Below are 25986 nucleotides of genomic sequence, written 5' to 3'. Positions count from 1 at the left end.
GACTTTGAGCCAGTACACATGGAGGGGAAAAACAGTCTATGACTGTAGCTAGCTTTAAGAACCCCAAGACACTGGTGTGCTTGTCAGGGTAGCAAAGGAGGAAATGTTGACTCTTGTGGTGCCACGTGGGTGAAAGATTTAAAAAAAATCAACACCCCAAATTTGGGAGCCCCATGAACTCCAGGGTTACCTATGTCGACTAACGATAGAACTCAAACTATCCTGATTTGCAGGGATGATGATTTACATTCACTCCCAACCACAAATTTAAACAATGTTTAAATTTACATAGTAAAAAAAGCGAATAATTGAAATGGTGTGAGCAGGGACACATTTATTTTATCTATGGTCACAATTTCCCTTCAGAGCAATTTTTTTTTTTTTTTTTGCTTTTTCTAGTAAACATTTATAATACACAGTACTGTTGTAGGAAAAGAATATTACTGGTGACTCAGTAAGGTGCAGATAAGGTCTGGTGTTGACTGAAGTGTTGGAGAAGTACAGTTTCTTGTGAGCAAACTATACATGGCTGACAAGACAATGTGGAGCATTGAGGTCTGATTTTGTTTTTCTCTGTACCTCTGCTTTACATTTTTCAAGAGTCTGCCAGTTCAACAGAGCATGTTACAGAGAATTCATGTACTGTAGTCTCATGGAGACTTTACTTTTGTTCGTTCTTGTTGTATGTTGCCATCAAAATAATCAAAATGTGTCCTCTTTCATCTAAAATAAATTAATTCATCTTGAAAGCTCTTTGGGCACAGGGAAACATTACAGCTAGCTGACTGGTTCTCATTTGCTGTTAAAGAGCCCAAACTTGCAAAACCTTACACCTATGAGTAACCCTTCCACTTTATGGTGCCTGCTCACGTGAATACAGACTGCAGGATTGGGGGAAGATTACAATCAGGCCATCATGTAAGCAAAAACTGAGTCAGAAAGTAAAAAACGGAAAGTTGAAAGTATAATAGGAAACAATGAGCAAACAGGAATGCTTCAAGGCCACATTTTTAAAGGGTGGTCTCCTATTCTGCACACACATTTTTTGGGTAACATGGTAGCAGGCATAGGTGTTATGCCCACAATTACCTGTGGGGATAAATTTATCTATTACATCATTTGATATGTGAATACAATCAGGTGATTAGATGGCTACATTACAACAACCACACCCACAAATAATAGTGGATGCAAATAATCAGTGTGCCCAAATAATTACAAAGGCAAAAGGAAACAGGGAGGCTGAGAAGATTCACCTGAGGATCATGCCCTCATTGTTTCAAAGTCAGGAAAAATATCCAAGGACTTGATCAAAAGACTTCATGGTCAACTGAAGTATTTCTGTGACTTCAATGAGCTTTGAATCAAGCCCCTGGTGAGGAGAATGAGGTTTTAAGGGAATAAACCCAAATGAGCCAAAACTTTGCAAGCCATATCCACTGCCTCTTGCCTTATAAAAACTCTGCTTCTGTTCCCATTTACATGAATATTGAAACTCTCACTGATATCAATGGGGCTGAGATTGGGCCTAAAAGCCATGACGCAAAACAGCAAGTTTTTCTTTTAGTATGCATGGTTAATCCCAGCCTTAGTATAGTAGGCTGCTCACAACAAATAATAATAGCAATGGGAGCAGTATAGGGACCAGATCCCGAAAACTCTATCAAGCATAGTGCTAACTGATGTGAATAATGCTTGTCTAGATGGAAAGTTAGCACGCAGCCAGCTGGGGTGAAATCTACAGTGCAAGCCTGCCATGCACTGACTGGCCATGTGGACCCTGCCAGTGTGCACTAAAGGTTCTCTAGTGAGCTTTGACGTACTCCTATTTGGAACATTAGCATGCAGTAGAAGGATGTACACAGCCAGGCAGCATATGGCATGCTAGCGTGCTATAGATCTTCACCCCAGCTTGCTGCACAGTGGCACTGCATAGACAAGTCCAGTATTCACGGAAGTCGGTGGGACCACTCCTGGTAACAAGCACTGCACTCAGCAGGACAGGATCAGGCCCTTATCTTGCAAATGATTATCTGATGTGCTTTTGCCCATCTGCAGACTGAGCCACATTTTCATAAAGGTTCCTGTGGGATGTCAGTTTGAATACTTAGATTTTACATTTTATGTGCAAGCAAAAGAAGAGGCCTTTTTCAAAGGCAACCACAATGACAGTGATATCTTGCAGTAAGTTGTATGTTGCCATCAAAATAATCAAAATGTGTTTTCCATAAATTTGCAATGTCGTTTGGTCATTAAGTACCAGACCTTTGTTAAAGGGAAAGTGCAAAGGAAAACCCCAAAATTTGGTTTTGCCTTTTACTGCTCTGTTTTATGTAAATGATGGATGATCTCATTGACTTTCCTTTTTCTTTTTAAGTTTTTCTTACACTAGAAATGTCAGGGGAAGCTTTGGAAGCTCTTCCTCTCTCTCCCTCCTTACTGAAGGACCTCAGCATAACCTTTGGAGGACCTGAATAGCGATATCAAATGAGAATGGAACTTAAGCTGTAATTCTCCCTCCCTGCACTATAGGGTTAGGATTCTGCCACCTCTCCAGAAAGAAAGGGCATGATGGGCTTGGTTTGGATCTCACAGTGGTATTAATCAGGAATGACTCCAGTGACATCAGTTGTGTTAGACCATTGTAGAGCTGGTGAAGGTGACGGAGATCAAAATCAGATCCAATATTTCTGAACTAAAAGAACAAGCAGAAAGAGAGAGTTTTTTGTGGGATGGCAGACTACAGGCCTGTGCACACTAGTGAAATTTGTACTGATGTAACTGTACTATAGATGTAGCACATGGGTGTAAAATGGGGCTAAATTTCCAGAGAAAGTCCTACAGGTCCATTTTGTACTGGTGTAGCACATCTGCATTGGGAGTTTGCCCCGGGGTGGCTATATCAGTGTAGATATGCCAGTGCAATGCTTGGTCTACCCTGAGAAGTTACATCAGCATTGCTATACCAGTCAGGGGTGTGAACCATTCATGCAAAACCCCACTGATGCAACTAACCTGACAAAACCCCTAGTGTAGCCACAGCTATGTCAGTGGAAACGTGCTTCTGTCGACATAGCTAACTTTGGGGAGGTGTCAAGTATCAGAGGGGTAGCCGTGTTAGTTCGGATCTGTAAAAGCGGCAAAGAGTCTTGTGGCACCGTATAGACCAACAGACATATTGGAGCATAAGCTTTCGTGGGTGAATACCCACTTCGTCGGCATCCATCCATGAAAGCTTATGCTCCAATACGTCTGTTGGTCTATAAAGTGCCACAGGACTCTTTGCCACTTTTGGGGAGGTGATATTCCTACACCAGCAGAAAAGCTCCTTCTGGTGGTGCGCATATCTATGCCAGTATAATCTCCATAGCACAGACATGCCGTAAGACACTGTATGGGAATAAAGGGCTCTTCTGTTAAGTTATGCTAATTTCAGGCATTGAAATGCTGCATTATGATTCAGAATACTTATTGTTGAGTCATGCTGACTGTTGGGTCCAATTACCTACAGAATATAAAGGAGCTAGGGATGTTTCTTTAGCTGGACGGGGTCTTGATTGGAAATTTTGTTCAGTCAAAAATCCAACTTTCCATCATAAATAAGTTTCAACAGAAAACTTTCAACAAGCCCTGCTGTTTACCCACAAAGGAATATATTCTTTGGATGAGTCCACAAATTCTTGTAATTCTAGCTCTTGCTTCATATTCTCTCTCTTAAAGGGAAATGTTTGTTACTTTATTCTTGCAATTCAGTTGCAACAATATAAAAGTAGAATTATAGTGCAAAATATAGGATTTTTTCTTGCATTTGCTCATTTTTGTTTTCTGCAATAATTTAATGTCTGTTTACATAATATTTATGCATTAAATGCTACACCATTGAAAACTACTTGTAGAGAAGCATAGTTATTGATTTGCTATCCTTGTCTTCCACAGCAGTCTCATCCGTTGAGTTAATGCAAATCAAAGTACTTTCCTTGTGAAAACAATAGGTTTTTGAGTGTCTTTTTTATTACACTGTTTCATTCTATAACAAGTGTAGCTTTACGGTATAAAACCATCATCCATCAACATTCTACTATTAATGCAAAGTTTAGCGTAGCTTCTAACCATCCTAATATTTGTCTACTGGTGTTAACTATTCTTTAGTCAACTAATCCTGAATAGGTTCACTGAGGCTTACTGTGACGTTCGTCTGGTGTTATCTGGACCAGTGATCTGCTAGGTCACTCCAATCCTCGATTCTGGGAGCCAGCCTTACCCTGCTCTGCTGTGAGAACCCCCACTCCCGGGTTGTTCCCGCACAGCCTCTAGCATGTAAGCTGCTCCTTGAATTGTGCTATTGAACAACACTAGCCAATATCTCCAGTCCCAGACACAACCCTAAGAACCTCCGTCTTGCAGTGTCCAGTTATGCCCACTGGACACTGCAAGCTTATATGAGTTCATCAATTTAACAAAGAAATTGATATGTACCAGGCTTGTTATCCCAAGGGGAGTCTCTGACATGCTTCAAACCAAGCACACTGCTTCAGGTAGAATAAACAAATAAATTTATTAACTACAACAGATAGATTTTAAGTGATTATAAGTTGAAGCACAACAAGTCGGATTTGGTCAAATGAAATAAAAGCAAAACACATTCTAAGCTGATCTTAACACTTTCAGTGCCCTTACAAACTTAGATGCTTCTCACCACAGGCTGGCTGGTTGCCCTTCAGCTAGGCTCTCCCCTTTGATCAGTGCTTCAGTCGCTTGGTGGTGATGTCTGTAGATGGAGGTGGAAGAGAGAGGAAGAGCATGGCAAATGTCTCTCCCTTTTATCATGTTCTTTCTTCCCTCTTGCCTTTGCAACTCCCTTCAGAGTCAGGTGAGCATTACCTCATCGAGTCCCAAACTGACCAAAGGAAGGGGGGTGACTCGCTCGAGAGTCCAATTGATCCTTTGCTGCTGCCTAGCCCAGTGTCCTTTGTTCCTGTGAGGCTGGGCTGGGTTTATCCCATACATGCCCTGATGAGGTATGAACTGCCCCTCTGCTCTTGGAGAGTTTTTGTCTGGGCTTGTTTTAAGCCATGAGGACACATTTTCAGCCTCGTAACTATATACATGAAATTACAACCTATAACATTACTGTAACAACAATTACTATAACATCACTATAACAATAATGCTCAGTGTATCATGAGCCTTCCGAAGACACCTGACATGACAAACTTTCCATTGGTTACCACACAATCATATTATAAGGATGAACATGGAGGTGCAGAATGTCACATCCATTACCATTCTACTATTAATGCAGAGTTTAGCTTAGCTTCTAACCATCCTAATATTTGTCTACTGATGTTAACCATTCTCTAGTCAACTAATCCTGAATAGGTTCACTGAGGCTTAAAGGCCTGATCCAATGCCACTGTAGTTGAGGTGAGTCATTCCATTGACTTTAGGGTCTTATCCAAATACCACTGGATTATGTGAGGCTTTGGGCAAAGATGTTGTTATTGCTGTTCTGATGTGCAATATGAGCTGAGTGAAACATTTTGGACATGCTCCTTCTAGTCATTGCTTTTCTTCCTGTGGTTTTATTTCATTGTGTCTCAAATCTGTCAATCTTTGTTTTCAGAATATATCTTTCTCACTATTTATTGAATTACTGCCAGCCCCAGTCAGTTTTCTTTATTCTGTCTCCAAAGTTTGCTTTGTGCTAAATTATGGTATCATAAGGATTATGCCTTACAGATTCAATCAGTGCATGAGAAAAGAAAGCAGAAGAGAGAGTCTTGTAGACTGTGAAGAACAAGGCTTTATTTAGAGAGATTCTAGAATGGTATGCTTAGAATATGAAGATTTCTATATTAAGAAATAAGTGAAAAGGAAGTGGTAAGCTAATTGACTCAATCAAAAAGAGGATGCTATATATTTGCTCACAGGTGTCATTTTAATGGGTTGTATTAGTTTTCAGAAGCAGTCGGTTGAGGTGATAAATAGCATGCAGTGTACATTGTCTCCACCTCCTCACCTCTGCCTAGTGCTTATCCCTACAGACATGTTTGTCAGTGAAGAAATCACAGCAAACGCTCAGTCTAATGATAGTGTTGCCTACATGCTATTTGTCATTATATTGACATTCTGCTGTGACCTCTTCATTGGCAAACATGTCTCTAATGATAGCTTGATGTGATCGTATGGGGGGCTTAAGAAAAGGTAAATAGACAGAGGCCATATGATACTGTACAATACTTTGTTCAGTATTTCCAGTCAAATTACTTTCAATGCAGTGTGCTTTTAATGTTCTTGGCAGTTTTGATGAGAGATTTGTACCTGCACTCACTGCCTGTCTGATGCATACAAGGAAGTACTGTCAACTGTCAACAGCTCTAATTTAAACCAGTTTTGTCCTTTGAAGCATTAGTAGTAGTCCTGTGGAACACTAACTGCCTTGAAGTCCTGCAATGGGAAAACTGTAATACATTCATATGGTCTTGTTTAAATACTTTAAATACAGGTAAATAAAATTTAAAACAAAAAGGAGGATCTCTTTTCCTCTAAGTCTCTGGAGAATTTCCAGGCATGCAAAGAGTGACAAATGGACATTTCAATAAATCAAAATTGTAAAGGTGAATATTTTATAGCTTCTTTTTTAACAACAACAAAAATTGACAACAAAGCATACATAAATCGGCAGGGACTACAGGGACCAATTACCTCACAACACATTGGTGCACTTTAGAAATCACACCCCGATAGTTGTATTACTGATCCATGTAGACAAGCCCTTAGACATAAGTCAGGGAGCAGGGATGTCACCTATACAGGCAAACTGCACTGGAAAAGGGGTGAGGTCAACATGAACTGAGTAACAATTTATGGTATGATCATAAAACCCATATTACATCATTAATGCTATATTGGTAAAAATATCTTTAGGAAGTATTAGTTTTAATTGCTTGAAGGATGGAATGACCTAAAGGAGGAAAGAAATTGAAAAGGTAGAAAAAACCCAGAGGGAAAAAGTGCTATCAAGGTTACAAGGGATATGGTAGCTTCAGAGATTGTGACAGGCATTTTCTGATCAAGCCCCAGTCCTCTTTATCTGATTAGCTCTTATCGACAATATCCATATCAGTCTGAGCATTCTGATATCATGCAGAGACTTTACTGTGAAGAAAACCCTTTCTGTTGCTTTTCTTCTTTATACGTTTTTTTAGAGAGAGACTTTATACGTTTTTAATGGCCACGGGAGCTAATACACTAATATGCAGTACTCTTTCATGATTCTCCCTTATCAGGTTGCAAGTATCTTGCCAAGACCCTGTCACTTCCAGGTAACAGTAAAATGCATACTACACTATGACTTTTTATTTATGATAATTGAGATCTCCTATCATGCTTTTAGTCTGGACTTTCTGTAGGAAGGGAATATTAGGCTTTGTCTACAAAGGGATCAGAACTCTGTTAGCTGAACTCCAGCTCAGTTTAAACATGTGGCTACACCGTTCTGATCTCAGTGTGGATAGTGTTTTAGAAGAAATAAAATGGTCAAAGCAGATTTCTGTGGCAACTCCTTTTTGAAAATGTTTGTGCTGAAATATCACTCTTATGACATATCATGTCTCCATTAGCACCATGTCATAATCATAAAAACTAGTAAAAATCTGCAGGCCTGTCAGAACTTTACCTGACCGACTGAAACCTCCTCGGTCTTCACCACTGAGCTGCACATTTTGAGCATGTCTCCGGTGAGATTTCCAGTACTTCCTGCTTCTACATGGCTTGCAAATACCATGGTTACAATTTTCTTGCTGTCTTTCCATTTCCACTCACATCTGTTACCAGGATGTACAGAGATGGATGGAAATTAGTGTGTGATTAGGGGAAGATTTGTGGTGGGACTGTGTAACGGCCCAGAAAATTTTAAGTTCATCTTCATTAAAAAGTACTGTGGGAACTAATTAGTGGTCAGTTACTTTAAAGATTTATTTCATCTACTAGCAAGGCGAGCATGTTATCCTAACCAAACATCCCTTATATTGTAGATATTTAAGAACAGCATTCTACATTTTATGAATCAGAATCTGTATCTTTTTCCATATGGAGAATAGTAATCTTATCCAAGATACCGGGATAAAATTTGAAATCTTCCCACCGAAAGCTGTGTAGGACGTGCTTGTTAACTGCTCAGTTTCCATCAAGGCAGCATTGTCCTTCCAATGTTTCAAGACAATTTCTCTATCTTCCAGTGCTATCGTCGTAGCATAATCATTTGATATGTGTAAACAAAAGCTTTTTCCTTTGCAGTCAGCCATCAAAATAGTTTTCTATCTCCCTTTCAAAATACTTTATTACCCACGCATCTTTATTCATCAAGCTGCACATTCTCAATGACGGGAACTTGCAGATGTGTGTTTTATGGAGTGTTTAGCTTTTACTCCTAAATGTCTTTTTGCTTTGCAGCATGTGTCAACTGATTTGAATGAATTTCTCAATCTCTTACTGTGCTCAGCCATTGAGAGTAAAGCTCTTCCTCTGTCTGTCTTTACTGATGCTTGTGTATTGAGCATTGTTACTGCAATTCTGTCTTACACAGATGGATTGCTGGGAAATGGGTGAAACTATGCTGGACACCACGAAAATAGCCAAACAGGGGCATCAAGCCAGGATTATTTTTTTTAGTTTACTATCAACAAATGCAGCTGCAAAATCCCTTGCTCCACACTAAGATCAACTCCACTCCACTTCCTTCCTCTGTTCTCTTTTATCTAAGAAAGAGGCCTCATTTAATCTACAAACAATTTGGGAAATGTAAAGTAAAAGTGTAACAAAATCTCCTATAAAGTATGTGCAAATACTTTGTTCCATGTTGATGCATTCCCAAGCATGAGGTTAGTGGTTAGAGTACATATAACAGAGCATCTTTCTCTGCTATCTCTCTGTAGTATTCAGTGGTCCAGAGAAGAGATGGGGGCAAGGTATAGACACCAGATTAAACAGGAAAGGTGATAGCTCCATGGATTTGATTTTCCTTCTTGTTTGGATACTTCCCATTTGTCATTTTTGTATCTCTGTGTAGGTCCATAATCTCTAGGGATGGTCTCTAGTGGTTCAGAATATCTAAAAGGAGAAATGGAGGGACGCAGACAGGCCTTCTCAACATCAAGTTTTAAGGTACAGATGAGGAGCTGCCATTTTCCCTCAATTTCCACAAGACCAAAGGCACTCTAAAAATGAGGCAGCTAATCAAAAATCACCCTCTAAGTCAAAAGTAAGGAAATTAAAATCCTTAAACTCAGTATGGAGGCTACCTAGGGCATATGAGAACAGCATCACAAAGGCATGCATGGCCCTAAACAAAACCAGAACTGGGGAAAAAATGTGGCTAAATGGTAAAGTTCAAGATATTATTTGAGCCACACAGGTGTTCTTAAAAAAACATGGGAATCCATCCCTAATGAAACCAATAGAAAGGAGCATAAACCACAGCAAGTATTAACTGTAACAACTTGTGAGAAAGACATGGCATTCATCATTGTAATATGTGCGTGCTTCGATGCAAACCTCTGCTCAATGTACATCTGAAGTCAAACAAGCAAGGGATGTTGATATTCATAAGGAATAGATTATAATGTACTGAAATATTATATAAATCAGTGGTACACCCTTCAAGAGTTTAATCATGGTCAAAAAAAGATTAGATAATTATACAGCTAATGTGAACATCCAAGTCACATTACATGGGATATAAGCGCTCATGCTTAGAGCATAAGCCACTCACTAATGGAGGGGTTAGACTGAAACAGATTATTTTTGTAACTGTCCTGCATTGGAATTCTTGAACCTTCTCTGAAGTATCTGGTGGACCAGTGGGCTGAGCTGGTAAGGCAGTTATTTATGTATCATTTGCACTTAGCTATGAGTCCCTGCCAACTTGAGCCATTAATATGTCCTCTCATTTTCCCTCTCCATTCAAACAAACCATTGATCTCTGTAACTAAAAATGCATTCAACAGTGAGAGAAGAATCTAAATTGTTTTGCTGTGGAGAAAGAAATGTTAACTTGAGAGATCCTACAGTATACAAGAATTTTCTTTGCCTTTTTAACATCCTTCAGATATTAAATTTCCGGTAGTTTGTTAGACCTGTTCATCTGAAACACTTTTCCCACTGAAAAAATCCCCTGATTTTTCTGAACATCCATCTCAAATTAGCATGTATCGTATTGGTCTCCTGCTTGGACCTTGGAAAGCAGGATCTCTTCCATTCTGCTGACGACTTAGGAGTTGGATCCATGTTGGGCAAGAAATGGGGTAGGCAGGCAGGTTAACAAAGCATGCCGGGGCAGGCTGGAAAATTTCAGGGGCAGTTCAGGGAACTTTTGTTGTCCCGCTGGTTCCCAAACACAGGGGAGAGCTGTTATGAAAACAATCATTCCAGATGGTTACGTGCATTAAGATGTCAAAATACAAATGGATCACTATGCTTTTCCTTTAATTATTTCTTTATTTTTGTAACTGTGACGGGGTGCACCCCTGAGGTGACTCTAAGCCCCTGCTATACCCTGGTCCAATGGCATCGTTAGGAATAGTTCCAAATGAGTTGGACAATACCGGGCTTTGGGGGTTACTTCCCAGGCAGGGTGCAGAGGCTGTTCACTGAGACACTACCAACTGGGAACTAATTTTGGTGTAGCAGAGCCTATTTCACCTAAACAGCTTTAATGAATGGTGTTTCTCCTACAGGACAGAAAGCCCAAAGGGCCATGTTGATGAAAATCCAGGGCAGGGCACTGTGAGGGAACCAGCTAAGTATAGGATAACAGAATCACAGAAGCATACTTTGTACTTCTCTGTTCTTATAATTGTGAGCTTACCGCTTGTGATACTGGATGGAAGGAGCTGCAGTTGGAAACTTTGGCCAAATTCGTGTCAATTTGGGCTAACTCTGAACCCTTGCAATAGACCTCTACTCAGAGATGGTGAGTTGTATTCAGACAGAGAGTTTGATGAACTCACTGAGCCCCAACAAACTTGCTTTCTGATTCTTTGGCCCCCAGCCCTGCTACAGTTACAAACATAATGTGTCCGACTCAGCCTTGAATGTTTTGGCTTTCATCTGTTTGTGTTTCAGCCATAGCATTTTTAAACAAACCATACCTTTTGGGTTTTTAATTCTCAGTGGAATAAAAAACATAGGGGTCTTTTTTTAAAAAAAAAGAGAGAAAAGATCTATACATCAACTATACTTAATAGAAACCACTAATTAATGAGGAATAAATGGCACTTATTTGTTCATGTGGCTCAAAGTAAGTCTAAGTCTGGAGTCTTAAAAACTTCATTTAAAATTATATATAGATAGGTGCCTGCTTTTAAGGAGCTTTTCCCTTTCAAAACACTCACCTCTGGATTTGAAAAATCACTAAATCTGTATAACAATGAATACTTAATGCAGATCCCACTTCCCATATACAAACTTTCTAATGATAAAGAGCCTTTTCAGTGTGTCTAATCCTATTTACTATTCTGTACTTTTCGACAAACACAGTACTCCAATTAAGAAGTCGTCGGTCATTTAGAAGTAAGGCTTGCTCATCAGCTCCCAAAGGAAGAAAAGAACTATTTATTTTAACCGTTAATCCCAAATACAAACTACACAATTAAGCTGTCTAGCCTAATTCTGATTCATGTTAAGTTAGGATGAAGCCAGTCTTGCTGTATAAGGCTATTGTTGCTAACAAAAAAAAGTAAATCTTATTAAGAGTCCCTCTGAACAACTTCCAAGTCATAGTATGTTGAATACCATGCCCCAAGCCTTTCAGCATTCCTTATATAAACACAACATGGGAAAGAACCAAAATTAACCTCAATTAGTTGGCTCCATCTTGTGGGTGGGAAGCAAATTACTGTCAGAAAAATACAGAGTATACATTTTTTTCACTGATTTCATCTGACTTTTGACTTTCCTCACATAGGTAAACAATTCTGCAAGCTAGCTTGTGAGCATTTCAGGGCAAGGGACAGTGGCTGAATGCACAAAAGGAGTTAGGCACCTAAGTTCCAATTTTGGGACCATTGAGATGCACAAGGCACCCGCTGCACCCTGTAGGTGCCTGAACTACCTCGGTGGCTGTTTTTGCAATAAAAGTTCCCCAGGGGCCTATGTTTCTGCCTCCGAGCATGCACCCTGCTGCCTCACTCTAAGCATCCAGGTGCCTAAGTCTTGGCTAAGCCCCAGAGTGATTCACAAACCAGGGGAAGATACGCATTCCTCCACCTGTGTTGCATGGGGAGGAGGAGAAGAACAACTTCCCTCCTGACTTTTAGCCTAGTCGTTAGGGTACTCACCTGGGCTGTGGGAGACCTCCAGTTCAATTCCCCCTGAGAGGGGAAAAGGGATTTGAATCAACCTCTGCCATCTCTCAAGTGAGTCCTCTAACCACTGGGCTATGGAATATTCTGGTGTGGGGCTTCCTCAATCCCTCCTGTTGAAACTGTTACACACTGGATAACTAATTGGTCAATGAAGCTGGGGAACTGGATCCAGGTTCTTCAAAGTAAGTGCTCTAACCTCTAGACTACAGAGTCATTCTTGCGCTCTCTCCCCTGACATTTGGGCCAGAGAAAGAGACCACTAACCGCTGGGCTCAAAGTTATGATGGAGGTCCTCCTCCTCCTCCGTAGCCACCTTCCTGCTTCTTGCTAACAGCATAGACACCTACCACCAAGAAAAGGTTCACAGCTGATAATCCCAAGCAGAGGCCCCTCCCCTCCAGACTCAGGCACCTGCCACTCTTGCTGGCATCTCCCATTGGCTAGCTTAGGCGGCTCCCTGCCTTGCATGCTGGCTTTTGTGAATTACAGTCTAAGGTGCCTATCTCTCCCCATGCATTGTACAGGAGCTCAGGCACCTAACTCAGGCTTTGAGAATCACAGTGATTTTTCTAGGTGCCTAGAAGTTAGGCATTGCAACGCTCAGCATCACAACACCTAACTCCTTTTGTGCATTCAGGCCTGCAACTTTGGTTGTATGTGGACAGTGCCTAGTGCACTGTGGGCAGCACTGGAATACAAACAAAGGCAAACAAAATCACATTCTCTGATTGTGGCCTGGGGTAAGTTGGCAGCCCCAAAGGCTAGGACCATTCTGTACTGAAGGGTTTTTTCTGTGTGTGTGTGTGTGTGTGTCAGAGAGAGAGAGAGAGAGAAATCATACAAAAATAGAATATGCCTTTAAAACTCATCACAAATGTTATACCAACAGTTCCTCTACTAGGAAAAGCGCCTCTGGAGAGTACATCTCTAGATAAAAAACCAAACCAAAAAAACCTTGCTAGCCACGTATCTCACTGAGAGTCCAAAGCAAGGCTTTATCATTGAAAGCAGAACCCCCCAAGAGCCCATAGGGGAACAAAGCCCTCTTATTATCCACCCCCATCCACAACAATATCCCTTATAAAAGTGGACCCAGCTGCTCTTACTATTCCTTTAGCTCATAGGGGGACTTCTCTTCCACAGTTACTGAAAAGGGGATGATGTTGCAGTAGGTAACATGCTTTATCTGCCAACTGTCCTTTTCTGACTCTAATACTTTAACTATATAGCCCCAAGAAAAGACATTTTAAAAGAGTATCACTGCGCACACAATTCAATTCTCTAATGATTCTCTGATGATTTTACTACAGGCTGTAGTAGAACTACTTCAAACTCCGGGACAGCCTCTTCAAGTTTATATAGTTGATCAAGTAGTCATTTGGTGCTCTTTTAATGTACGTGTTCCTATCTTCAGGAAATACTGTAATCTAGCATTGTGATGAAATAGCATCGTCTGGGCTGGAGTGCAGGGATGCTGTATGTTTATTGACTTATAATACAGTTTTTTGCTCAGCAACTGCAATGCCACACACTCTGCCTCAGGGTCTCTGATTTGCATAATAAGTCCATTATTATTGTGCAGCAACCATGAAGTATGCAAATCCCTATACTCTTAAAGGCTGACAGCCATTGTTAGCCAATCAGAGAGAAGAGATTTGCATAATCACTGTACAGTTAAGATTTTTATGGCTATCCTTTCAGTGTGACTGTGTTATTTTAAATGTTAAGTGGCACAACTACATGCCATCCAGTCCTCTAGTTCATAGCCCACTTAGTCTACAGCTGTCCTCGCTATTTTTCCTTCCTGCCACAGTCCCTCCATTTGACACCTGGGAAACACCTACCTCAAGGCTATTCTCCAAAGCTCAGGGTTTGTCCATACATGGAGCCTGGGTATCTGTCCCCGTTTTGTATAGCTGCTCTTCAGCACAGAACTTCAACTGCAAAAGAAAGGAGAGTGCTTTAGCCCACACAAAATCCTTAATAACTGTTTGTGAGGGGTTACTGCACAGCGTCTTTGGCTCTTTTCCTGACTGCTTGTAACTTAATGTCCCCTAATAGGCAAGTAATTAACACCCTTTGTCATAACAATATATTAGAGAGACCAGGTGGGTGAGGATATTTTACTGGACCAACTTCTGTTGGTGGCAGAGACAAGCTTACAAGCTGCACAACTTTGTAAGTTTTTCTCATCCGCCAACAGAAGTTGGTCCAGTAAAAGAGATTGCCTCACCCACCTGGTCTCTCTCATATGCTGGCACCAGCATGACTACAATACCACTGCAAATAACTGTATATTGCCCTTCCAATTCCATTGCTTCCTTACGCTGCAGCATAGCTAGGTAAGCATTGTCTCTTCCTTTTTTCCTCAGATTTCCCCTTTTTATAACCTTGCTTTAATCAGCCCCTAATTAATCTCTTCCATGCTTAACTCGTGCAGAGTATTGCAGGCTGTTTTGATGTATCTGCATAATTTCCCCATCAAACTCCTCCACCCCAAATGCTAAAAGGCACTTTTCAGCAAGGTGTACAAAACAAAACATTTGGAGTTTCTAGACCAGACCATTTTGCACATTTCATGAGCCCGCTTTTATGCACACACACCCCCATTAGAAAACCGTTCAAAATTGAATGTCAGTTAAATTCTTAAAATCCCCAAAACTTTAAAACTCCTTTTCTGATTTTTGCAAAACTTCCCGGAAAGTTTTTACTCTGGAATGATGTTAGTATACAAAGTTTAGGAAGAGCTGTTTCTTTTGGGGAAAAACTTGCAGAGGTTGACCACTGGGATTATAATTAGGCTAGTTTCCAGTTTATCTATTGAGAGGCTATTGCCACTCATCTCCACATCTATGGCCCAGTCTGCACCAACAAACATTTCCTAAACATTTTATCTTTCTGTAGATATAAGCTTGCGTGTATTCCTTTATCTAGCTAGCTACTGGAGGTATCATGAGACTCATTGTCACTAGCTAAGTCACAAACCCATAATCAAAATTTATCTATAATAAAACATTTTGTGATCAACACTAGCAAAACCTTACGGAAGTCAGAAATTATAAAGAATTATGTTTTCAGAGTATAAAATGTTTAGTAACAGATGGGGAAAGGCCCAAATACACTTGTTTGATGTTAACATGCTTATTTAACAGACATTAGATTCAGGATCAGTTTCACAGAGAGAGCTTAACACTGGTTTTCCACTTACAAGTTTTACCAAAGAGAGGATTCTATAAACTGGTGAATGATTTACAAAAAGGACATGTAAACTAGTATGGGTAAAATATGAATACACCTGAACCTTTGATCAAAACACAATCAGAAGAAAATTTTGAGGTTCTAAAAAATGTACTTAACATTTCCCTCCAATGCAGTTTTCTCAGGCTTGTACTTCCTGGTTTGGGCTAGGACTGGAATGGATACACTAAAAGGTAAGAGAAGTGGTTCATCTGGTATTTTTTCTTAAGACAAACCAGGAAGTACAGAAATGCAGATCAATAAATAAAGTCTGCACACACAAGATTTTCAGATTGATTTCTAATGTTCAAAGTTTCTGATCAGCATGGCTAAATTTCAAGTAACCATTCCAAATAGTCTGAAAAGATTAGGTCCTGATTTAGTACCCATTGAAATTAACAAAGTCTATCCATAGACTTTATTGTGCATTGAATTGGGTTCTATGTTGGGAACTTACTTCTGGAAATATCTTTTATTGTCATCAATCAGCCCAAAGGTACATTAATTGCTGTTTTACAAAAGTTTTCCGAGATCTCCATTTTTCTAGAGTGATCTGTTGAGAGTGTGTGTAGAGTTAAACTCTTACACAGATTGCAGCATTCTGACATGGATGGTAAAGGTGGAATACTCTAATGGTGGTCTATCTGTTACTGTAATAGCAGCAGTTATATTAGGGGAGTGGCACATGCTGCCACTTGGAGCAGTGTCTAGAGCAGCATTTCTCAAATGTGGCCACTGAGGCCGCATGCAGCCACCAGGGGCTTTACGTGCGGCCATGACAGCCTCCTGGGCAGTGATGGGGTTGGGGGGGAAGCATTGGCCCCTCTCTCATCCTCCCCATTGCTCCAGGATACGCCGTCTTGCACGGCCTCTGGGGACAAGGGGGGCACAATGCTGCAGGAGCAAGGTGAGTTCTTGACCCACCTTGGGGGCAGGGGGGTTGGGCGGTAGGCTCCAGCAATGGGACTTTGGGAGCCTGGCCATGCGGCCTGGGGCTCCAACCGCAGGGCAGAAGGTACAGACTCCCCCAGCTCCAGCCACGCCACCTGGCCTCCAGCCCCTGGTTCCAGCTGTCCCGGGCTCCGGCTGCGCAGTGGCGGGCTCTGGCCCCAGGCATCGACCCCCAGATGCACAGCAGTGGGTTCCAACCATGGGGCTTCGGGTGCCAACCCCCGGCTCCAGCTGTGGGGCTTTGGACTCTGGCCCCAAATTCTGGCTGCCCAATGGCAGGTGCTGGCCCCAGGCGCTGACCCCCAGTTCTAGCCATGCAGCAGTGGGCTCTGACTGCGTGGCTTCGAGTGCCGACCCCCACCTCCGCCGCGCGGCCCCTGATGCTGATCCCCTACCCCAGCCACGTGGCGGCAGACGCCAACCCACAGCTCTGGTCCCAGGCTCCGGCCATGTGGCGGCAGGAGCTGACCCCAGGTGCCAACCCCTAGTCCTGGCTGTGTAGCAGTGAGCGCTGGCTCCAGCCATACAGTCCCGGGCTCCAGCACCCAGCTCTGGGCTCTGGCTGTACGGCAGCAGGCAGTGGCCTTGGGCGCTGACCCAAAGGCTCCAATCCCTGGCTCCGGCCACGCAGTTCCTGTCCCTGGCTCCGGGCTCTGGGCCCCGGCCCTGGCCGCAAGGCAGCAAACACCGCCTTCCTGGCCCTGCATCCATCCCCCCCATCACCACAGACCCCCGCTGCCTCCCCTAGTCTCACAAATATAATTTTCACAGGATTTTTTTAATGATAAATTCCCCCCAAAACCCTCCATATGTCAATTACAATGATTTTGCTGTGTGTCTGTGCATATTTAATGGTTTTTCCTAAAGGTAATGAAGTATTTTAGGGAAAAGTGTCAGAGCGGCCACCAGCAAGAGTTGGTGGCTGCACTCTGAGGCCACCAAAACATTTGTTGCTAGAACCCCTGGTCTAGAGAAGGTGGAGTGTGACTTGGGGAGACCGAAAGCAAGTTGGAGATGCCTGTTTATCAGCAATGGCTGTTCAGTTACCAATGTGGTGATCGGGGCCGTCCTTAGGGGGGTACGGGGCCCCGGGACAACCCCCCACCCCACCCCTCCGGCCCAGGCCCCGCTCCCACTTCACCCCTTCCCCCATGTTCCCTGATCTAGAGCTTGATTTTTTTCATTGCTTGTAGCATTTTTATAGCAGTTTATATGTTCAAAGCCCAGATCTCATTGATGTCATTTGCAGTCAGGAGTGTCAAGCTGTCCTACAGTGGCTCAAGAGCATGAATACCAACCTCCGGGCAGACTATAAAGAAGCAGGGCACAACCCCCAAATTGGCTATCTAAAGATTTATTGAGTAGGAAAAGGAAATAAGCGAGTTATATACAAGGTTAAAGCAGGTAAACATATACACACAAATGAGTTCCAATCTTAAGCTTCAAAAGGTAATAGAAGCTTCTATAATAAGCAAACTCTATATAGCCGTGCATGGACAGCCTTAATATTGGCATTTTCTAACTTTTGAGTGCTTGACTTTGCAACTTTGGCATTCTTTTAACATAGTATTTTTAAAGTAATTTCCTAACAACAAATCAAAACAAACAAACAAAAAAACCCAGCAGATTCCATCATGTAGAACCATACTGACCCCCACAGGGCTCAATAGCAGAGTTGAGACCTTCAGATCCACAGCACAGATCTCTGTCACTTAAACTAACTGAGTAGGCTGTTATCTTCATTGTAAAGGCAAAGAAACACAGATTTTTCCAATGGGTCTCACATCTACTGATGACAGCAGAGAAATATTGGGATTTGGAAATTCTGGTTTCAGTTCCAGGTTCTGAAGAGCAGTACAATCTAGTGATTACAGACCCTTCTGCACCTGTACCCCTCCCCCAAGTCTGATCCCACTTACACTTGTCCTCTCCAGCCTGTTCCTGTTCCACTCATCACCCAGCTGGCTCCTGTCCCAGTCTTCCCTCTCCCCCACACCCTGCTGGTTCTTGTCTCAGTCTTCTTCCTACTCCTCCTGGGTTCCTGTCTATCTCCTTCTCCCCTCCCCCAATCTTCTGGATCCTGCCTGAGGGGTGGTCTTGACTGAAAACTTGTATTGGCAAAACTACGTCACTCAGGAGCATGAAAAAAACACACCCCTGAGTGCTGTAGTTAAACTGGCTCCTGGTGTAGACAGAGCTAGGTCAATGGAAGAATTCTTCCATCAACCTAACCACCACCTCTGGGGGAGGTGAATTAACTACAGAAACAGCAGAACCTCTCCCATCACTGAAGTGGGTGTCTACCCTGAAGCACTGCTGCAGCTGTGCCACTGTGGTGTTTTAAGTGTAGACATAGCCTCAGTCTCCCATTGGCGCCTCCTCACCCCTCCGCATTTCAGTCAGGCTATTTCCCTTTCCATGTTACCTGGGCACTAGCAGGAGCCATGACAGCATGGTGGAAATAGTTTCCTTGCTTTCAGACCTGATGCTTGGAACCACAGCCCAGTTGCCAGGACAAGCAGGTGCAGGGGAAGTACTGCTCAGCCCCTACAGCCCAGTCTTTTCCACAATATTCGTCACTGTGCAGAGACCAAGCAAGGAACATTCCAGTACTGTAAGTGACTGTTCTGGAATGTTCTGGGCGTGTGAAAATAGGGGTTATAATTAGGGCTGTCGATTAATCGCAGTTAACTCACGCAATTAACTCCAAAAAATTAATCGCGATTAATCACAGTTTTAATCGCTCTGTTAAACAATACCAATTGAAATTTATTAAATATTTTGGATGTTTGTCTACATTTTCATATATATTCTGTGTTGTAATTGAAATCAAAGTGTATTTTATTATAAATATTTGCACTGTAAAAATGATAAAAGAAATAATATTTTTTCAGTTCACCTCATACAAGTAATGTAGTGCAATCTCTTTGTCGTAAAAGTGCAACTTACAAATGTAGATTTTTTTTGGTTACATAACTATACTCAAAAACAAAACAACGTAAAACTTCAGAGTCTACAAATCCACTCAGTCCTACTTCTTGTTCAGCCAATTGCTAAGACAAACAGGTTTGTTTACATTTACAGGAGATAATGCTGTTCTCGTCTTATTTACAATGTCACCAGAAAGTGAAAACAGGCATTTGCATGGCACTTTTGTAGGTATTTACATGCCAGATACGCTAAACATTTGTATGGCCCTTCATGCTTCGGCCACCATTCCAGAGGACATGCTTCCATGCTGATGACGCTCATTAAAAAAATAATGTGTTAATTAAATTCGTGACTGAACTCCCTGGGGGAGAATTGTATGTCTCCTGCTCTGTTTTACCCTCATTCTACCACATATTTCATGTTATAGCAGTCTCAGATGATGATCCAGCACATGTTCATTTTAAGAACCGTTTCACTGCAGATCTGACAAAATGCAAACAAGATACCAATGTGAGATTTTTAAAGATAGCTACAGCACTTGACCCAAGGTTTAAGAATCTGAAGTGCCTTCCAAAATCTGAGAGGGATGAGGTGTGGAGCATGCTTTCGGAAGTCTTAAAAGAGCAACACTCCAATGTGGAAACTACAGAACCCGAACCACCAAAAAAGAAAATCAAACTTCTGCTGGTGGCATCTGACCCAGATAATGAAAATGAACATGCATCAGTTTGCATTGCTTTGGATTGTTATTGAGCAGAACCCGTCATTAGCATGGATGCATGTCCTCTGGAATGGTGGTTGAAGTATGAAGGGACATATGAATCTTTAGCGCATCTGGCATGTGAATATATTACGATGACGCCTACAACAGTGCCATGAGAATGCCTGTTCTCACTTTCAGGTAACATTGTAAACAAGAAGCAGGAAGCATTATCTCCTGCAAATGTAAACAAACTTGTTTATCTGATCAATTGGCTGAACAAGAAGTAGGACTGAGTGGACTTGCAGGCTCTAAAATTTTACATTGTTTTATTTTTCAGTGCAGGTTTTTTGTACATAATTCTACATTTGTAAATTCAACTTTCATGATAAAGAGATTGCAGTACACTACTTGTATTAGGTGAATTGAAAAATACAATTTCTTTTTTTTACAGTACAAATACTTGTAATCAAAAATAAATATAAAGTGAGCACTGTACACTTTATATTATGTGTTGTAATTGAAATCAATATATTTTAAAATGTAGAAAACATCCAAAAATATTTAAATGGTATTCTATTTTTGTTTAACAGTGCAATTAATCATGATTGTTTTTTTAATAGCTTGAGAGCCCTAGTTATAATTAAGGCTAAGATTTCATCACAGTTATTTTTAGTAAAAGTCACGGACAGGTCACAGGCAATAACCAAAAATTCACGGAAGCCCATGATTTATCCCTGACTTTTACTAAAAATAACTATGACAAAATGGGAAGGGTCCAGCACCCATGGCTGCTAGGGCTCCAAGGTCCCCTCCCCTCGGCTGCCCATGGTGGCTGACAGCATGGTGTCCTCCTGCTGCAATTGCCAGCTGGGAGCTGCCAGGTTCTCTCCCCCCACCCCCCCGGGCGCCTGTCGTGGCTCGGAGCTGGGTGGTCTCTCTGCCACCCACAGCGGCTAGGAGTTGCAGGGTACCCCACTGCATGTCAGCAGAGACCTGCTGGGCCCCCACCAGCTGACACCTCCAGCCATCTGCCCCGGGGCTGAAGCGGAAAATGTCACGGAGGTCTCTAGAAGTCACGGATTCCATGACTTCCATGGCAAAATCTTAGCCTTAGTTAATAGAAAAAAGAAAAGGAGTACTTGTGGCACCTTAGAGACTAACAAATTTATTTGAGCAAAAGCTTTCGTGAGCTACAGCTCACTTCATCGGATGCATTCAGTGGAAAGTGGTTTTCACTTACTGCCATTGTTACTGGGGCAGTTTCTACAATACTGCTTGTGTATATGTTAAAATAACAGTTTTATACAATATGTTAACAAGAGGAGCCTATGTTAGTTTTTTTCTTTCAAATGTTGCATTACTGGCATTGGGGAAAGTAACTCAGTGTTTGCTCTAAAGGCACATTTCCTGTGACAAATATTGCAATAATGCAGTACTTAGATGCTTTACTATGTTCTTTTGGCCTAATACAAGGACTTCTTTGAATTCAAGTGAGGTTTCACTGACCCTGTACGTAGTGATGTACTCGCATCTGTTAGGTAACTACTCTTCAGAGGCTATTGTGGAACTCAGCCTATCTTAACATCTTCAATGTCTTAATTCTTCCTTTAGTATATCCTTTGCTCAACTACTTTTAACATCTAATCCAAGTTACTACATAGATTTCTCATTAAGTTCCTGCTAGTCAAGGTGCACACAATTTTGTTTTAAGATTAGTCTGAAGAGAGAGAGAGAAGAAAATCCCTTCCTACCTCATGCCCAGTATTTCCTCTCTCATTTAAAACAGATTGTGATAAATTCTGTGAGTATTAATAGTAAATGATCTGGTAATTAGCCCTGGCTCCACCTACTCTCTCCCTTCCCATTTGCATCCAGCGATGGAGCATCTGGCTCACATGCAACCCCCATGCTCCCCACAGCAGCCATCACTAAGCTTCAGGTAGCCCTCTGAGCAACTATGTAAGGATGGCAGTGGTGCTGGTGAAATCCTTATTGTAAGCTGTTCCCATTAATGTCTGTTTATAGCACCTTTCATCTGAGGATCACAAAGTGCTTTACTAACACCATGAAGTAGATATTATTATACTCTTTTTCCAGTTGGGTCAATTGTACAGAGAGGTTATATAACTTGTCCAAGGTTTTAGAGCACATTAGTAGCAGAGCTGGGAACAGAACCCAGTCTTCTTCACTCCTAGTTGTCCTGTTCTAAAGACTTGTTGTTCTCCAGAGCCCTGCACCTGGGGTAGTCATTTATGTCGATGCCAAGTGTGGGTAAAACACTACCACATCCTAATTGTATCATGTCATAGCTGTTCTGCGCTGGTGCAAATGAATACATAAGGGGATGGGCAAGGGAAAATCTGGCCTAATGTATCAAGAATGTGTATCTTGGGTGGTTTTTCTTCTTCCTTTCTGGAAAAAAAACGCTTTCCTGCTCTGGGGGGGGAATGTGTTGTCTTTCTTTTCTGAAGTCCAGGCTTTGAAATAGCAAGAAATATTTTAGCAGTGAATGAGGACTTGAAGGAGAAATTAACCATTCTGAAACCACTTGAAAAGAGCTGTTTTAGGGGTGATATTTTCTGCCTATGTGGTCCTCCAAGGCATGGAATCCCATTTTAAATTTAAACTATGTACTTTGGTTTCTATTTCTTCCTTTTTAAGTGCTAAAGCTCTTTGTAGTCTTGTTAACAGCAAGCAAAGATACTTTTCTTTACAGACCCACAGGTCTGTGTAGGAGGAGTCTGAGCTGATTACTGCTGTCTTATTTAAAGCCATCCTAATCTAATTAAGTGCCTGTCAGATAAATACTGACTGCTTCCCTAGAGCCACCAATCTGGAACTATAATTGCATGTACAGTACAAAAAGTGTTTGATTTTTCTCTTCAAGGGTCCCAAAACAAAAATTCCAAACTTGTGGCATGATATTTTACCTTTCATGCCTCAGGATGTGATCCAATACCCATTGAAGTCAGTCAAAAGACTCCCACTGATTTCTGATCAAGTCCTACCTTATCAGAGCGCTTAGCAGTCTGCCGGGTCACTAGCCTAATGCCCTGGGTACATAGCTCACGAAAGCTTATGCTCAAATAAATGTGTTAGTCTCTAAGGTGCCACAAGTCCTCCTTTTCTTTTTGCGAATACAGACTAACACGGCTGCTACTCTGAAACCTGTGAAAAGAATGTTACTATTAACATACTTCTGTTTTTTTAATCCAAGGAGAGCCCTTGTAATAGAATAGGCAACACAGCAAATTCTAATTGCAGCTGGGTGAAATGTTTCAGCCAACATCTTTTTCACCAAAAAATGCAGATTCAAATTATTTTGGTTAATTTTTTTTAAATGACTAAAATGAATCATTTCAACATCTTTGAAAAAAAGTTTTGATTTTTTTTTTCAAGCTAGGTTCACAAAGACGTAGGCACCATTCACAAAATAGAGGCGGCAGTACCCTTATTCCCTATAGTCCCGTGGCTAAAGCATGAACGTAGGTTTTCCACATCCTAGCTACAGGCCTGCTCCAGACTCCCTAACCACCATGCTATAGGAGATCTAGGGGTAGGTCTCTCTCAATCTCTCCTGTTGAAGCTGTTCGACTTTGTATATATAATTAAATTGTCATTGGAGCAGGGACTGGAATCTGGGTGTCCCCACCTTTCCAGGGAAGTACCTTAACCTATAGAGACACTCTTTCTTGCCCGGGTAATGAAAAGGAGTTCCTGTTTTAAAAAAACAAAACAATCAATCAGAAAACCTGCTGAGGGAATAGGTCCAGGATTAAATACGTCCGGGATTACACTTGAGTAAAGAAGGAAGTTGCTTCTCAGGAATTGAGACACAGATGGCAAATACCTACAAAACCTAAAGAAGCATGAGGAAGAGAGCTTCAAAGCCCAGGGAGGCACAAGAGATATTAGGGTTTTCTAAGGACAAATTTTAGGGAGACTGCAAACTAAGGCCAGAGTGGGCAGGTATATCCTGCCAACTAATGCAGAGCAACAGTGGTTTCAGAGTCTAAATGGGATGCTTGTTTGATCCCATGTCTTCTCAGGTAAGGGTGGAACAAGACAACCACAGAGCAGTGAGTAACATGCTCAGATCTTTCATGAAGGAGAGAGGAGAGACCAGGATGAATTGACTTTCGCTGGAGCAAATGACTAAAAAGTTTTGGTGTTTATTCTCCCCTCATTTCCAGTGGCATAAAATAGGAGTGACTCCAATCAAGTCAATGGAGGTATTCTGGTGTAAAATCAGTGTGAGAGGAGAATTGATTTTTTTTATTTGCAAGTCCTACTTTAGTGATTTTTTTTATTTGCAAGTCCTACTCCATTTCAATGGCATTGTATAAAGTGCGTTGGGATCCACCAGAATAAAAGGTGCTGTGCAAATGTAAAACATATCTTCTTGTTGTTGTTAGGATCCTGCTAATTTTATTCAGTGAAGTAATCCTTGCTCACAGTCATCAGCAAGTAATTTGCATAACCACAGATAAGTGAATCAGAAATGTCTTTAAAGAAAGAGGCCAAATCTCAAAGAATTTCTAGTTGAAAACAGGCTTTACTCTATTTATACTCATCTGAACTGGCAGGTGTTTTCATTTATATTTTCCTCTTTCTAGGGACATCTAATTGAAACTAGGTGAAGGGAATGGAGGGGAAAGAAATAACTGCAAAGAACAGGCAGAACATTTGAAGGAGAAATAAGAAACAATAACGAAGAGCAACAAGGAAAAATCCTCTGAGAACAATTCCAGTTTGTTCAATATTTTATTATTTTGCAATGAAATTAAAGAAACACTGTCAAGAGAAGACGTAGTTTCTTCTAAATGCACCTGAATATAAAAAGTTCTCTGAGTCATTTGCTAACCCGATTTATTGCCATCTCTTTTGTTTTCAAAGGTTGGCTAATTTTTACAGCATACATAGCCAGCCATGATATGGGCTGCTCATCAGGCTTGTGTATCGTTCTCCAAAATATGGATCCTAAGAGAACATATGAACTTTGTGTGTGTGTGCATCCACAGAGACACAATACGCACATTGGGTGAAAGCCTGGCCCCATTTAAGTCAATGACAAAACTCCCACTGACTTCAATGAGGCCAAATAGTTCAACCCTGGAACAGGATGAATGAACAAAGAGCACCCCTTCATGTACTAGACTTGCCCCTGTCATTAATAGAGTCGCATGGTTTCTTTTCTTGCACATTTTACAAATGGGGAAGATTATCTGGATGGAGCAGGCAGAAATGAAGTGTGTGCTCTCAGGCTGTTCATAAATGATACTCACGTGGATAATAATAAAGCTCTGGGGGTGGAGATGAAGAGGGGTGTCTATTCTTAAGGGTTTTCAACATCAATGAAGGTGACTATGGTCTTAGCAACAGCTGTTCTGTTTACTCATTGACAATGGGGACCAAAATGTTGGGGTTTCCCCTGCTTTTTTGTTCCCTTTTTGAAGGGCAAACTCAAGCTAGAACTGCAAGTTGTCTCCTGTCATGGAACCTAAACATAGAGATTTTGGTGTGGCCAGTAACTGATGCTGTTGGCCAGACTGCCATAGATGGTTTGAGAGAAAAACCTACAGTATGCTTTCAGATACTATATTGTTAAGCTGATTCCCCACTTCCTTGTGACCTGAGTGTTTAGCCAATATTCAGGGTCTTCCAGGTTTTTCTGTTAGGAGGAGAAACTGATGGTAGTCAGGTGTTTCTTTGATGCAATCTATTTATTTACAAAGAATAAAGACCAGGGGCAGCACATAATGGAGGCTGGGGGAGACTAAGCCTCCCCGAATCTCCACT

At 41.5% G+C, this 25986-nt stretch overlaps 1 long non-coding RNA gene across 1 annotated transcript in view; it reads left to right on the top strand.

The window, feature by feature from the left end:
• The window catches only part of LOC122465341, a 56172-nt gene extending 31244 nt beyond the window's left edge, over window positions 1-24928 (top strand). The window contains exon 3 of the long non-coding RNA XR_006290093.1: window positions 24804-24928. This is a non-coding gene — a long non-coding RNA (uncharacterized LOC122465341). The remainder of the gene's footprint in view (window positions 1-24803) is intronic.
• Window positions 24929-25986: the final 1058 nt, after the last annotated feature.

This window comes from Chelonia mydas, chromosome 4 (assembly GCF_015237465.2).
Source record: "Chelonia mydas isolate rCheMyd1 chromosome 4, rCheMyd1.pri.v2, whole genome shotgun sequence".
NCBI lineage: Eukaryota > Metazoa > Chordata > Testudines > Cheloniidae > Chelonia > Chelonia mydas.
This window is presented reverse-complemented; position numbering and strand designations above follow the sequence as displayed.